The sequence below is a fragment of the Oncorhynchus gorbuscha genome, unplaced genomic scaffold (genome assembly GCF_021184085.1).
Source record: "Oncorhynchus gorbuscha isolate QuinsamMale2020 ecotype Even-year unplaced genomic scaffold, OgorEven_v1.0 Un_scaffold_867, whole genome shotgun sequence".
NCBI lineage: Eukaryota > Metazoa > Chordata > Actinopteri > Salmoniformes > Salmonidae > Oncorhynchus > Oncorhynchus gorbuscha.
The window spans coordinates 25,309-40,909 of record NW_025745851.1 but is presented as its reverse complement, the minus strand read 5'-3'; the positions used below and the strand labels follow the sequence as shown (position 1 = coordinate 40,909).

Sequence of the window (15,601 nt, the reverse complement as noted above, 5' to 3'; positions counted from 1 at the left end):
GACAACGTGACTACAGAATGACATTTGACCATGCAGCAAGCCCCGCTCTCAGTTCTTATATGCTGTGAAACCTTACCGAACTTATAGTTTTTCGACTTGCATGTCTCTCTCTCTCTCTCTCTCTCTCTCTCTCTCTCTCTCTCTCTCTCTCTCTCTCTCTCTCTCTCTCTCTCTCTCTCTCTCTCTCTCTCTCTCTCTCTCTCCCCACTCTCTCACTCACACACACACACACACACACACACACACACACACACACACACACACACACACACACACACACACACACACACACACACACACACACACACACACACACACGCACACATGTCATTGCCCACATGGGGCATGTGCCCCCTCAGATTTGCAGGTAAAAAAAAAGAAAATACTACTAGCCAACTAGCAATTCTATAAAGTTGGCTTTAGCTAGCCCAGATGGGTTCCCAATCTCCCAACCTCCAAGAAGCTAGATGCTTTTAGCAACTGTAGTATTTACATACTAGCCTTGTTAGGAATTAGCTTGCAAAGCCAGAAGTTCAATTTCAATTTACTATGTAGGGTCAGTCCTAATGCAGTGGGGAAATTGAGATTTAAAAAAAATAGAACATAAATTAAACAGACTTTTCAAATGTCTGTCTGTTGTATACCCACTTCCTCTCTGCTTACCTTACGTCATAATTAAAGTTCTGCAGGTGCACCATACCTGCAACAACAAAAAGTCAGAACTTGTGGGGGACTTTTATTTTGAAATTAGGAAATCCGAAAGGAACTGACTTCGCTGAGGAACTGCATGGGTCTACAACAGACCCACGTTTGGAAAGTCTGTTTAATTATAAGTTCCACTGATGCAATCTCTATTGCACTCTACACTGCCCTTTTCCACCTGGACAAAAGGAGCACCTATGTGAGAATGCTATTCATTGACTACAGCTCAGCATTCAACACCATAGTGCCCTCAAAGCTCATCAATAAACTAAGAACTCTGGGACTAAACACCTCCTTCTGCAACTGGATCCTGGACTTCCTGACGGGCCGCCCCCAGGTGGTAAGGGTAGGTAACAACACATCTGCCACACTGATCCTCAACACGGGGCCCCTCAGGGCTGCGTGCTCAGTCCCCTCCTGTACTCACTGTTCACTCATTACTGTATGGCCAATCACGACTCCAACACCATCATTAAGTTTGTCGGTGACACACCAGTGGTTAGATTGATCACCGACAACGAAGAGACAGCCTATAGGGAAGAGGTCAAAGACCTGACCATGTGGTGCCAGGACAACAACCTCTCCCTCAACGTTATCAAGACAAAGGAGATGATTGTGGACTACAGGAAAAAGATGACCGATCACACCCCCATTCTCATTGACAGGGCTGCAGTGGAGCAGGTTGAGAGCTTCAAGTTCTTTGGTGTCCACATCACCAACAAACTAACATGGTCCAAGCACACCAAGACAGTCATGAAGAGGACACGACAAAACCTAATCCCCCTCAAGAGACTGAAAAGATTTGGCATGGGTCCTCAGATCCTCAAAAGGTTTTACAGCTGCACCATCCTTACTGGTTGCATCACTGCCTGGTATGGCAACTGCTCGGCCTCCGACCGCAAGGCACTACAGAGGCTAGTGCGAACGGCCCAGTACATCACTGGGGCCAAGCTTCCTGCCACCCAGGACCTCTATACCAGGCGGTGTCAGAGGAAGGCCCTAAAAATTGTCAAGACTCCAGCCATCCTAGTCATTGACTGTTTACTTTGCTACCACATGGCAAGTGGTATTGAAGCGCCAAGTCTAGGTCCAAGAAGCTTAGAGGTTAGAACCTTCTTAACAGCTTCTAACCCCAAGCCATAAGACTCCTGAACATCTAATCAAATGGCTACCCAGACTATTTGCATTGCCTCAATCCCCCATCCTCTTTCACACAGCTGCTACTCTCTGTTGTCATCTATGCATATTTACTTTAATAACTCTACCTACATGTACATATTACCTCAACTAATTGGTTCCCCTTACAGTCATGTTGACTCTGTATGGGTGGTCCGGTACCCCCCTGTATATAGTCTCACTATTGTTGTTTCTGTACTGTTGCTCTTTAATTACTTTTACTTTAATTTCTTATCTGCATTTTTTCAAAACTGCATTGTTGGTTAGGGGCTCGTAAGCATTTCACTGTAAGGTCTACTACACCTGTTGTATTCGGTGAATGTGAATAATAAAATTAGATTTGATTAGATGTTTTTCTCTCTCAAATCTCCCTGCATAAAGAACAAGCCTACAGACAATCAACAAAATAAGTTGAAATGTAATTTTCTTAAACTTTTAGCTTCTGGCAGATTATTCAGTTTTTTTGCAAGCTAATTCCAAGCAATGCAATTGTTTAAATGCTAGCGTTGCTAAAAGCAGCAACCAAGAAGACATTTCGGGATATCAATCAAGTTAGAGTAGGCAAGGTTGGTTTAGAAAATCAAGTAATAGCTAAATGTATCGAATAAGACTCAAATTCCTTGAACTCTTTTACCCAGATTTGATCAGAGATGCAGAGAAGAATATTTAGTTTGTTTACAAAAAGAACCACCAGTCAGGAGGAGACAGACAGCTGAAGAGGTACGCAGAACATTTGAGATATTCGTTTACACAGAATGAAGAAGTATGATTATGGCTGTAGATTGCAGGACAAAAGCTGTTTGAGGTGCTCTCCGCACCACCTCCCCAGCCATCTTCACGTACTTTGTGCCCCCTCAGATTATTGTGGTGCATGATGCACGCACACACACACACACACACAACCCTTTAGTAACCCGTAACGATAAATACATTACAGTGAACCACATTGCTTGTTAACAATATAATAATTGGAATAAAGATCTTTTCATCTATTGGGTTAGGTTATTAGCTCATAGAGATACAATATAAGTGTTTTATATCTCTTTAAAATACATATTAAAGTCTATTTTCTGTGATTAGACTTCAAATTGAGTGTCACCACAATGTAAACATATCGTTATGATAGATATCTAACACAGCTCACACAGAGTTGTCAGTCTCTGAGCCACACCAAATATGGCCGCTGCTTCCATCCCTTTTTTCAGCCACGGGTTTCCGCTCTATTGACCAATCACCACGTGCGCTGTGGAAATCCTCCGCTCTTTCCGGGGGTGGAAGTTCACGAATTAAACGCACAAGTGGCGGGAGTTGTTGTCAAGTAGGATCTGATCGAAGTCACCACATTGAACAAAGGTAGCTACAACATTTTATTGCCAAGTAGCGAGAGCTAGCTAACCATGTCACATGTGTCCGATTGACAAATACATGCGGATAATAATTAATTGGTATACCCATTTGTTTCTTTGTAACTAGCTATTTACAATTGAAACAGGGCTAGCTAGTTAGCTATTGCTAACCTGCAGGCGTGTTGTTTTTCAACGACGTTGAGAAGTTCACATTGCAGCAAATAAACACCTCAACGGCGGCTTGTAACTATTAATATTGATAGTTACTTACTAATGATGCCTGCTCCTCTTCCAAATGTGACCAGTAGTTACCAGTGTCTCAACCTCATCAGCGGATAGCTAGCTATGAAGTTGGAAAGTGATATTTAGATTCGGTTTATTGTAGCTAGTTAACGTTAGCTGTTAAAGACACAGTCCTTCATTCGTGTTTCAGCCAAACGGCAGCCCTGCCACTTGGTTCCTATAGTTAGTGGTGTAAAATACTTTAAAGTAAACTACTTAAGTCGTTTTTTTTGTTAGTTACTATTTATATTTGACAACTTTTACTCCACTACATTCCTTAAAAATTGTGATTTTTACTCCATACATTTTCCCTGACACCCAAAAGTACTCGTTACATTCAGAATGTTTAGCAAACATCCCTGGTCATCCCTACTGCCTCTGATCTGGCGGACTCAACACAAATGCTTTATTTGTAAATAATGTCGGAGTGTTGAACTGTGCACTTGGCTATCCGTAAATTAAAAACACAAAAACACCGTGTCGTCTGGTTTTATTAATATTAGACATTTTAAATTATTTTTTACTTTTGATACCTAAGTACATTTTATCAATTACATTTGCTTTTCATACTTAAGTATATTTAAACCAAATACTCTGACTTTTCCTCAGGTACTATTTTACTGGGTGACTCAGTTTTATTTTAGTAATTTTCTTTTAAGGTATCTTTACTTTTACTCAAGTATGAAAATGTTGTACTTTCTCCACCACTGTAGTTAGTTCACAGGAATAGCCAGGGCTGGATACATGTAGATAACTTTGTAAAAATGAGGGAGCTACTGTAGCTAGCTAGGTAATACTCAACTTCATAGATGGAGCTATGAACCTAACAAGTCCCAGTCTACAGGAGATCAGAGTGATAGCTAGTTTGACACATACTTTGAAGCTATAGCTACATTGTTTAAAAGACATTGTAACAACCTTATATTTTGGATTATGGTGGGGTAAGACCGTTCTACTAAACTCATGAGCCATTTCAAGAATCATTGGGCATTGAAATGAAGTGGCCTAAATATTGAATTCTATGAGGGTAGCTGGCTAGCAAGCTAACACAACAACCTTCACTGTCCACCTGACTGATGCCCAGGCAGCCACTGCGCTAGAAAGCTCACCATAGCTTCATCAGCGACAGTTGAAGTCGGAAGTTTACATACACTTAGGTTGGATTCATTAAAACTCGTTTTTCAACCACTCCACATATTTCTTGTTAGCAAACTATAGTTTAGGCTTGTCAGTTAGGGCATCTACTTTGTGCATGACACAAGTAATTTTTCCAACAATTGATACATACAGAGTATTTCAATAATATTTCACTGTATCACAAATCCAGTGGGTCAGGAGTTTATATACACTAAGATGACTGTGCCTTTAAACAGCTTGGAAAACTCCAGAAAAATGTTGTCCTGGCTTTAGAATCTTCTGATAGGCTAATTTGCATCATTTAAGTCAATTTGAGGTTTACCTGTGGATGTATTTCAAGGCCTACCTTCAAACTCAGTGCCTCTTTGCTTGACATCATGGGGAAATCAAAACTAATCCGCCAAGACCACAGAAAAAAAATTGTAGACCTCCACAAGTCTGGTTCATCCTTGGGAGCAATTTCCAAGCACCTGAAGGTACCACGTTCACCTGTACAAACAATAGTACGCAAGTATAAACACCATGCACCATGCAGCCATCATACCGCTCAGGAAGGAGACGCGTTCTGTCTCTTAGAGATGAACGTACTTTGGTGCGAGAAGTACAAATCAATCCCAGAACAACTGCAAAGGACCTTGTGAAGATGCTGGAGGAAACCGGTACAAAAGTATCAATATCCACAGTAAAGCGAGTCCTATATTGACATAATCTGAAAGGCTGCTCAGCAAGGAAGAAGCCACTGCTCCAAAACTGCCATAAAAAAGCCAGACTACGATTTGCAACTGCCCATGGGGACAAAGATTGTACTTTTTGGAGAAATGTCCTCTGTTCTGATGAAACAAAAATAGAACTGTTTGGCCATAATGACCATCGTTATGTTTGGAGGAATAAGGGGGAGGCTTGCAAGCCAACGAACACCATCCCAGCCATGATGCATGGGGGTGGCAGCATCATGTTGTGGGGGTGCTTTGCTGCAGGAGGGACTGGTGCACTTCCCAAAGTAGATGTTATCATGAGGCAGAAAATGATGTGAATATATTGAAGCAACATCTCAAGACATCAGTCAGGAAGTTAAAGTTTGGTCGTAAATGGGACTTCCAAATGGACAATGACCCCAAGCATACTCCCAAAGTTGTGGCAAAATGGCTTAAGGACAACAAAGTCAAGGTATTGGAGTGGCCATCACAAAGCCCTGACCTCAGTCGTATAGACAATTTGTGGGCAGAACTGAAAAAGTGTGTGCGAGCAAGGAGGCCTTCAAACCTGACTCAGTTACACCAGCTCTGTCAGGAGGAATGGGACAAAATTCACCCAACTTATTGTTGAAAGCTTGTGGAAGGCTACTCGAAACATTTGACCCAAGTTAAACAATTTAAAGGCAATGCTACCAAATACTAATTGTGTGTATGTAAACCTCTGACCCACTGGGAATGTGATTAAAGAAATAAAAGCTGAAAAATAATTCTCTTTACTATTATTCTGACATTTAACATTCTTAAAATGAAGTGGTGATCCTAACTGACCTAAGACAGGGAATTTTTACGAGGATTATATGTCATGAATTGTGAAAAACTGAGTTTAAATGTATTTGGCTAAGGTGCATGTAAACTTCCGACTTCAACTGTATAATCAAAGTGGCCAGATGACAGTGAATTATATCAATCAGAATGAAATAGGCCTGGCTATATAATACACATGCTATTTAATTAACAAAAGTTTTTATCCAAAGTGACTTACGGTTTTGGGTCCATTTTTTTATTGATGGCTGTAGCAATAATCAAACCCACGACCTGATGGTGCCAGCGCCATGCTCTACCAGCTGAACCAGTTGTTGCCTATTTGGTTGAATAGAATACACTGGAATTACTTTAATTTTCCAGAAGGAACTTCAGTTGTTGCAAATCAGATAAGATAAATATATAGTACTAAATATATAAACAACATTCACACGTGACAGATAGAAAGTGACAGATACAAATGCTTACAAGGTGTGTAAAGTACTAATCGTTGGCCCACTGATGTCTCCTGCAGATGGATGCTAAAAGGCGGAATAGCGGTCTGCCGAGGGGCGGGCGTCCCAGGCCAAGCGTGGTAAAACTGCCGGGGATTGGGAAGACAGCCCGTCCATCTTCGAGGAGGAACTCGCCCTGTTCGAAGAAGCCGATATGGAGGCGGAGGAGAGGGAAGGACAGGCGGGGCATGACGTCATCCCTGTTGGTGAGAGGATGAGAGGAGAGCGCATGGTGATGTGCATAGTGCAGCTTTAGTCTTACCAGGGATTCCTATTGTCTGGGATGACTGAAATGTTTAGGATTTCTGCCCTTTAACTAGCCTGAAATCCAGAACCTGTTTAAAACCATCATTCCACTCCATGTAGGCCAACTACATGTTTAGCATGACAAGGAGTGGAATAACTCAACACACTGGTACCCAGGCTACCATTTTACGCCGGTGGTGGAGAGTTTAATTCATTTTTCACCAACCTGCCTCTTTAACATCACACTGACTGACCAATCTCCTGTCTTCTGCATGTGACCCTTGACCCGGTTGCAGGTGAGCTGTTCTCTGCTGACCTCAACCCCGATGGCGTAGGCCGCAGGCCACCCCTCTGAACCCGGACTCTGACACCCTGGTCTTCCAACAGATTGACCTCGACTACTATTTAGGTAAGTTATGTCACTGAGATGTTTAGGGGTTCTGCCGTTCGACTATCCTGGAATCCAGAACCTGTTTAAAACCATCATTCCACTACATGTTGGCCTACATGGAGTGGAATGTTGCAATAAAGCTCAGGGATGAGGCTGGAGAAATGTAACCACTGTCGAGATCATAGATGGATATATAAAGGCAATGCCTGACAGTCCATGGGACCAACAGGTGAGTTTTAGTTGGAGCATATTTAGGCTGCCATGGACTTTTAAAGGCCATTTTTCTGTCACGTTTTAAGGCAGGAGTGCGAGTCATGACACCGACCTAAACTGTTTGTGATGGTCTGTTCAACAGGGGCTGTTGTGGCTGGCATGCCAGGTCAGTCTCAGGGGAATGTTCCAATCATCCTAAACTGTTTGTGATGGTCTGTTCAACAGGGGCTGTTGTGGCTGGCATGCCAGGTCAGTCTCAGGGGAATGTTCCAATCATCCTAAACTGTTTGTGATGGTCTGTTCAACAGGGGCTGTTGTGGCTGGCATGCCAGGTCAGTCTCAGGGGAATGTTCCAATCATCCTAAACTGTTTGTGATGGTCTGTTCAACAGGGGCTGTTGTGGCTGGCATGCCAGGTCAGTCTCAGGGGAATGTTCCAATCATCCTAAACTGTTTGTGATGGTCTGTTCAACAGGGGCTGTTGTGGCTGGCATGCCAGGTCAGTCTCAGGGGAATGTTCCAATCATCCTAAACTGTTTGTGATGGTCTGTTCAACAGGGGCTGTTGTGGCTGGCATGCCAGGTCAGTCTCAGGGAATGTTCCAATCATCCTAAACTGTTTGTGATGGTCTGTTCAACAGGGGCTGTTGTGGCTGGCATGCCAGGTGTCTCAGGGGAATGTTCCAATCATCCTAAACTGTTTGTGATGGTCTGTTCAACAGGGGCTGTTGTGGCTGGCATGCCAGGTCAGTCTCAGGGGAATGTTCCAATCATCCTAAACTGTTTGTGATGGTCTGTTCAACAGGGGCTGTTGTGGCTGGCATGCCAGGTCAGTCTCAGGGGAATGTTCCAATCATCCTAAACTGTTTGTGATGGTCTGTTCAACAGGGGCTGTTGTGGCTGGCATGCCAGGTCAGTCTCAGGGGAATGTTCCAATCATCCTAAACTGTTTGTGATGGTCTGTTCAACAGGGGCTGTTGTGGCTGGCATGCCAGGTCAGTCTCAGGGGAATGTTCCAATCATCCGCATGTTTGGGGTAACTGACAGCGGGAACAGTGTGTGCTGCCACGTGCACGGCTTTGCCCCCTATTTCTACATCCCTGCCCCCAATGGTGAGTTTTCTCTGAAAATGAGCAATATAATGATACGCAACATTACTCTACATATCAGACCTATTAGTGTGAGCTAAGCATGGCATGAATGTGTGGGATACGTGTTTTCTAGGCATCACAGTAGTAATGTTGTGGTCACTTTAAGAAGCAGAAGACTACATTATTATTTAGGACTAAATCTGTGGGCCAAACACAAATGACATGAAAATAATGACTTTAATTTTGTCCTTCGAGTTGGTGGAATGGAGTAACAATATCAAATTCATCTACCCCTTTTTCTCTCTCACTTTTCCCCTTCCTTCCTCTCTCTGTCTCAGGGTTCACCAGTGATCACTTGAGTGAGTTCAAAAGGGAGCTTAACTCTGCTGTGCTGAAGGACATGCGCTCCAACAAGGACAACATATCGGTCACTGTGCTGGCGGTGGACATCACACGCAAAGAAAGTATGTATAGTGCCCATGTCTGGTCTAGTGGTGGCACTGCAATAGGCTAGTGGTGGCACTGCAATAGGCTAGTGGTGGCACTGCAATAGGCTAGTGGTGGCACTGCAATAGGCTAGTGGTGGCACTGCAATAGGCTAGTAGTGGCACTGCAATAGGCTAGTGATGGCACTGCAATAGGCTAGTGGTGGCACTGCAATAGGCTAGCGGTGGCACTGCAATAGGCTAGTGGTGGCACTGCAATAGGCTAGTGGTGGCACTGCAATAGGCTAGTGGTGGCACTGCAATAGGCTAGTGGTGGCACTGCAATAGGCTAGTAGTGGCACTGCAATAGGCTAGTGGGCACTGCAATAGGCTAGTAATGGCACTGCAATAGGCTAGTGGTGGCACTGCAATAGGCTAGTGGTGGCACTGCAATAGGCTAGTGGTGGCACTGCAATAGGCTAGTGGTGGCACTGCAATAGGCTAGTGGTGGCACTGCAATAGGCTAGTGGTGGCACTGCAATAGGCTAGTAGTGGCACTGCAATAGGCTAGTAGTGGCACTGCAATAGGCTAGTAATGGCACTGCAATAGGCTAGTGGTGGCACTGCAATAGGCTAGTGGTGGCACTGCAATAGGCTAGTGGTGGCACTGCAATAGGCTAGTAGGTGGCACTGCAATAGGCTAGTAGTGGCACTGCAATGGCACTGCAATAGTAGTGGCACTGCAATAGGCTAGTAGTGGCACTACAATAGGCTAGTAGTGGCACTGCAATAGGCTAGTAGTGGCACTGCAATAGGCTAGTAGTGGCACTGCAATAGGCTAGTAGTGGCACTGCAATAGGCTAGTAGTGGCACTGCAATAGGCTAGTAGTGGCACTGCAATAGGCTAGTAGTGGCACTGCAATAGGCTAGTAGTGGCACTGCAATAGGCTAGTAGTGGCACTGCAATAGGCTAGTAGTGGCACTGCAATAGGCTAGTAGTGGCACTGCAATAGTAGTGGCACTAGGCTAGTGGCACTACAATAGGCTAGTAGTGGCACTGCAATAGGCTAGTAGTGGCACTGCAATAGGCTAGTAGTGGCACTGCAATAGGCTAGTAGTGGCACTGCAATAGGCTAGTAGTGGCACTGCAATAGGCTAGTAGTGGCACTGCAATAGGCTAGTAGTGGCACTGCAATAGGCTAGTGGTGGCACTGCAATAGGCTAGTGGTGGCACTGCAATAGGCTAGTGGTGGCACTGCAATAGGCTAGTAGTGGCACTGCAATAGGCTAGTGGTGGCACTGCAATAGGCTAGTAGTGGCACTGCAATAGGCTAGTAGTGGCACTGCAATAGGCTAGTGGTGGCACTGCAATAGGCTAGTAGTGGCACTGCAATAGGCTAGTAGTGGCACTGCAATAGGCTAGTAGTGGCACTGCAATAGGCTAGTAGTGGCACTGCAATAGGCTAGTAGTGGCTAGGCTAGTGGGCACTGCAATAGGCTAGTAGTGGCACTGCAATAGGCTAGTAGTGGCACTGCAATAGGCTAGTAGTGGCACTGCAATAGGCTAGTAGTGGCACTGCAATAGGCTAGTAGTGGCACTGCAATAGGCTAGTAGTGGCACTGCAATAGGCTAGTAGTGGCACTGCAATAGGCTAGTGTGGCACTGCAATGGCACTGCAATAGGCTAGTGGTGGCACTGCAATAGGCTAGTGGTGGCACTGCACTGCAATAGGCTAGTAGTGGCACTGCAATAGGCTAGTAGTAGTGGCACTGCAATAGGCTAGTGGTGGCACTGCAATAGGCTAGTAGTGGCACTGCAATAGGCTAGTAGTGGCACTACAATAGGCTAGTGGTGGCACTGCAATAGGCTAGTGGGCACTGCAATAGGCTAGTAGTGGCACTGCAATAGGCTAGTAGTGGCACTGCAATAGGCTAGTGGTGGCACTGCAATAGGCTAGTGGTGGCACTGCAATAGGCTAGTGGGCACTGCAATAGGCTAGTGGTGGCACTGCAATAGGCTAGTAGTGGCACTGCAATAGGCTAGTAGTGGCACTGCAATAGGCTAGTAGTGGCACTGTGGTACACTGCAATAGGCTAGTAGTGGCACTGCAATAGGCTAGTAGTGGCACTGCAATAGGCTAGTAGTGGCACTGCAATAGGCTAGTAGTGGCACTGCAATAGGCTAGTAGTGGCACTGCAATAGGCTAGTAGTGGCACTGCAATAGGCTAGTGGTGGCACTGGCAATAGGCTAGTAGTGGCACTGGCAATAGGCTAGTAGTGGCACTGCAATAGGCTAGTAGTGGCACTGCAATAGGCTAGTAGTGGCACTGCAATAGGCTAGTAGTGGCACTGCAATAGGCTAGTGGTGGCACTGCAATAGGCTAGTGGTGGCACTGCAATAGGCTAGTGGTGGCACTGCAATAGGCTAGTAGTGGCACTGCAATAGGCTAGTAGTGGCACTGCAATAGGCTAGTAGTGGCACTGCAATAGGCTAGTAGTGGGCACTGCAATAGGCTAGTAGTGGCACTGCAATAGGCTAGTAGTGGCACTGCAATAGGCTAGTAGTGGCACTGCAATAGGCTAGTAGTGGCACTGCAATAGGCTAGTGTGGCACTGCAATAGGCTAGTAGTGGCACTGCAATAGGCTAGTAGTGGCACTGCAATAGGCTAGTAGTGTGGCACTGCAATAGGCTAGTAGTGGCACTGCAATAGGCTAGTAGTGGCACTGCAATAGGCTAGTGGTGGCACTGCAATAGGCTAGTAGTGGCACTGCAATAGGCTAGTAGTGGCACTACAATAGGCTAGTAGTGGCACTGCAATAGGCTAGTAGTGGCACTGCAATAGGCTAGTAGTGGCACTGCAATAGGCTAGTAGTGGCACTGCAATAGGCTAGTGGTGGCACTGCAATAGGCTAGTGGTGGCACTGCAATAGGCTAGTGGTGGCACTGCAATAGGCTAGTAGTGGCACTGTAATAGGCTAGTGGTGGCACTGCAATAGGCTAGTAGTGGCACTGCAATAGGCTAGTAGTGGCACTACAATAGGCTAGTGGTGGCACTACAATAGGCTAGTAGTGGCACTGCAATAGGCTAGTAGTGGCACTACAATAGGCTAGTAGTGGCACTGCAATAGGCTAGTAGTGGCACTGCAATAGGCTAGTAGTGGCACTGCAATAGGCTAGTGTGTGGCACTGCAATAGGCTAGTAGTGGCACTGCAATAGGCTAGGCTAGTGGTGGCACTGCAATAGGCTAGTAGTGGCACTGCAATAGGCTAGTGGTGGCACTGCAATAGGCTAGTAGTGGCACTGCAATAGGCTAGTAGTGGCACTACAATAGGCTAGTAGTGGCACTGCAATAGGCTAGTAGTGGCACTGCAATAGGCTAGTGGTGGCACTGCAATAGGCTAGTAGTGGCACTGCAATAGGCTAGTAGTGGCACTGCAATAGGCTAGTAGTGGCACTGCAATAGGCTAGTAGTGGCACTGCAATAGGCTAGTAGTGGCACTGCAATAGGCTAGTAGTGGCACTACAATAGGCTAGTGGTGGCACTGCAATAGGCTAGTGTAGTGGCACTGCAATAGGCTAGTAGTGGCACTGCAATAGGCTAGTGCAGTGGCACTGCAATAGGCTAGTGGTGGCACTACAATAGGCACTGCAATAGGCTAGTAGTGGCACTGCAATAGGCTAGTAGTGGCACTGCAATAGGCTAGTAGTGGCACTGCAATAGGCTAGTAGTGGCACTGCAATAGGCTAGTAGTGGCACTGCAATAGGCACTAGGCTAGTAAATAGTGGCACTGCAATAGGCTAGTGGTGGCACTGCAATAGGCTAGTAGTGGCACTACAATAGGCTAGTAGTGGCACTGCAATAGGCTAGTAGTGGCACTGCAATAGGCTAGTGGTGGCACTGCAATAGGCTAGTAGTGGCACTGCAATAGGCTAGTAGTGGCACTACAATAGGCTAGTGCACTACAATAGTAGTGGCACTGCAATAGGCTAGTAGTGGCACTACAATAGGCTAGTAGTGGCACTACAATAGGCTAGTAGTGGCACTGCAATAGGCTAGTAGTGGCACTACAATAGGCTAGTGGTGGCACTGCTGACTCCTGGATACACTTAGGGTGCATTCCAGTAGTCATTTGAGGCAAAGGAAGGTTCAGAATGGTAACATGGACATGTTTTGGACAGGTAGCAAAGAAAAGAGTGTTTGAATTGGTTGAATGAACGAAGTAAAGACGCTCTATCAGTCCTTACCTCCTTTTACCAAGGATGCAGAGGAGTATCCTGTGTGTTAACAGTTGAACTGTTGTTTTTGGTTGTGTGTGTGTGGTAGCTTGAAGTGCTGTGGTGTTGACTAGGCTGACAAGGTAGTTGATAACTTCCTCCCCATCTCTTCTCCAGGTATGTATGGTTACCATGGGAAACGGATTGCGGACTTCCTCTGCATCACTATGGCAATGCCTCGTCTGATTGCCCCGGCGAAGAGGCTCCTGGAGCAGGGATTTAAGTTTGGACCTTTCCCCATTCAGAGCTTCTCTTCCTACGAGGCTAATATCGACTTTGAGATCAGGTGTGTGTGTGTGTGTGTGTGTGTGTGTGTGTGTGTGTGTGTGTGTGTGTGTGTGTGTGTGTGTGTGTGTGTGTGTGTGTGTGTGTGTGTGTGTGTGTGTGTGTGTGTGTGTGTGTGTGTGTGTGTGTGTGTGTGTGTGTGAGAAGTTAAAAAAGAAGCAGTCCTGGTTTTCCCTTGACATTTTAACCCAGTTCATTCCCTAAACTGCAGGACCTCTCTTACTGCCTCAACGAGCTGCAACACTCTGACAGTCTAATCAATACAGTTCAAATATGCTATCGAAAAAAATGATCACTTGGTTGTGTTTATGACGGTCATGAGTAACATTAGAATACAGAATGTATTTAATTTCAAAGAACTCATTAGTTTATGTTACTGTAGGTCATCTGTTGCAGCGTGGTCACGTGTGGAGGGCAAGAAACAGCGTTTATTCTTGTTAAACATTTTTATTTTGAAATAGTGTTCATCTTTTAATTTTGAGAGTTAATTCACAATGGTAAGTGTGTTGGACACCTCCGAATGTGCTCTTTCTGATACTGTATAGAAATCAAACACGTCTTACCTGCGTGTGACTCTAGCAGGGTTTGAAAAAGTCACTTTTTGGCGCTCAGTGAAACAAAATGGCGCGTCCTCCTGAAACGGCTTCTAACACTAATGAAATAGACTTATTTAGGATGAGTCTAGGAAGTAGTGGAGCAGGACTTTAAAAGGAGATTAACATGTTTTATTGATATGCAGCCAAAATGACTTCCTCAGGGCTTCCAGTGTTAAACTATATAAAGACCTTTTTCCCGTGGTGGGATGTTGTTAAATGAGGTCCGCTGTGTCCCGTGGTGCTAGGTTTATGTTGTTAAATGAGGTCACTTATAACCAATCACGTTGTTTTTCTGTTAACAAATTCATTTGTCCCGCTGTGTCCCGTGGTGCTATAATGTTTATGTTGTTAAATGAGGTCCGCTGTGTCCCTATAGGTTTATGTTGTTAAATGAGGTCCGTGGTGCTATAGGTTTATGTTGTTAAATGAGGTCCGCTGTGTCCCGTGGTGCTATAGGTTTATGTTGTTAAATGAGGTCCGCTGTGTCCCGTGGTGCTATAGGTTTATGTTGTTAAATGAGGTCCGCTGTGTCCCGTGGTGCTATAGGTTTATGTTGTTAAATGAGGTCCGCTGTGTCCCGTCCCGTGGTGCTATAGGTTTATGTTGTTAAATGAGGTCCGCTGTGTCCCGTGGTGCTATAGGTTTATGTTGTTAAATGAGGTCCACTGTGTCCCGTGGTGCTATAGGTTTATGTTGTTAAATGAGGTCCGCTGTGTCCCGTGGTGCTATAGGTTTATGTTGTTAAATGAGGTCCGCTGTGTCCCGTCCCGTGGTGCTATAGGTTTATGTTGTTAAATGAGGTCCGCTGTGTCCCGTGGTGCTATAGGTTTATGTTGTTAAATGAGGTCCGCTGTGTCCCCGTGGTGCTATAGGTTTATGTTGTTAAATGAGGTCCGCTGTGTCCCGTGGTGCTATAGGTTTATGTTGTTAAATGAGGTCCGCTGTGTCCCGTGGTGCTATAGGTTTATGTTGTTAAATGAGGTCCGCTGTGTCCCGTGGTGCTATAGGTTTATGTTGTTAAATGAGGTCCGCTGTGTCCCGTGGTGCTATAGGTTTATGTTGTTAAATGAGGTCCGCTGTGTCCCGTGGTTTATAAATAGGTCCGGTTTATGTTGTTAAATGAGGTCCGCTGTGTCCCGTGGTGCTATAGGTTTATGTTGTTAAATGTTGTTAAATGAGGTCCGCTGTGTCCCGTGGTGCTATAGGTTTATGTTGTTAAATGAGGTCTGCTGTGTCCCGTGGTGCTATAGGTTTATGTTGTTAAATGAGGTCCGCTGTGTCCCGTGGTGCTATAGGTTTATGGTGGACAGCGATGTGGTGGGTTGCTGCTGGATTGAGCTGCCCAAAGGGAAGTACCGGGTGAGGGAGGAGAGGATGTTGGGGGAGACGGACGCTCACCACCCAGCCAAGGTAAGAGAATGG

General features: G+C 45.3%; 1 pseudogene; it reads left to right on the top strand.

The window, feature by feature from the left end:
- The window catches only part of LOC124020640, an 82,195-nt pseudogene that overhangs the window by 42,613 nt on the left and 23,981 nt on the right, over positions 1-15,601 (top strand).